Raw genomic sequence first — 1,007 nt, 5'->3', positions numbered from 1 at the left:
GTGGGTTGGGTGTTACAGCGATAAGTGCAACGGCAATCAGTAGGATAGTGTCCGTGGGGTCGCGGATGACCACCCACCAGTGTACAAGTAGGTCTGAACTAGTCTGAGCATCAAGCGTTATTATTGAAGCATCATATTTTATATAGGTAGTTTGGTCTAATGGTTAGTCTTCAGGTTGGTCATACGGATGATCCAGGTTCGAATCCTGGATATATAAATTTTATAATTTTGTCAGTGATGGTTGTCCAGCCACTCTATTGAGTAGTATTGTTTGTACTTGGCTCAGTGTAGTGCTCAGCATCATTATCTATGTCGACTCCAGGTAGTGGGCTTATCTAACATTGCATAGCACATTAGAGCCTGACGACTTCCAATGAACAACAATAAATTGAACTCGACGATAGTGTAGTGGTTAGTACTCATGTCTCTCATTCCCGAGATCTAAGGTTCGAATCCCAGAAGGTCCGTGCGGGGCCCCACGCCAGTGGGGTGCACGGACCCCTCAGTGCCTACAGCCTTGCGATTCCCCCTGATGAGACTAAGTAACGCGCGACAGCGCAACCAACTGCAGTACCCTGACCAACTCAACCAACAGTAGTGGAGACGGCGCAACCATCGGAGCAGACAGTACGGCCGATGGTTGCGAGGACAACACCGACAAGGAGGACTAGCCAGCACTAATGACGAGTCTCACAATAGCGTACCAGAATGTGAAAAGTCGGGCTGCTGCTGCTGCTAGCATGGTGCCAACGCAGTGCACCGATCAGGCACCACACCGGTGCTAGGTGGTTGGCGCCCCTCCGCCCTTATCGACCGCCGCGCATGGGGGAGGGGTCCCCATATGCGCGATTATTTTTTACCTTTAGGAGCTCCCATCAAAAATGTATAAGTGCGGAGCCGATTTCGCGATCTAGCCTATAAATCCCACTAATTCCTTCACCAATCGACAGATCTCGATCTCCTGAACATCGCTGTGAAGCCCGGATTTGGGATTTATAGGCTCAATA

Source organism: Perkinsus marinus (genome assembly GCF_000006405.1).
Source record: "Perkinsus marinus ATCC 50983 genomic scaffold scf_1104296931854, whole genome shotgun sequence".
NCBI lineage: Eukaryota > Perkinsozoa > Perkinsida > Perkinsidae > Perkinsus > Perkinsus marinus.
The sequence above is the reverse complement of the archived record's forward strand: the minus strand, read 5'-3'. Positions refer to the sequence as shown.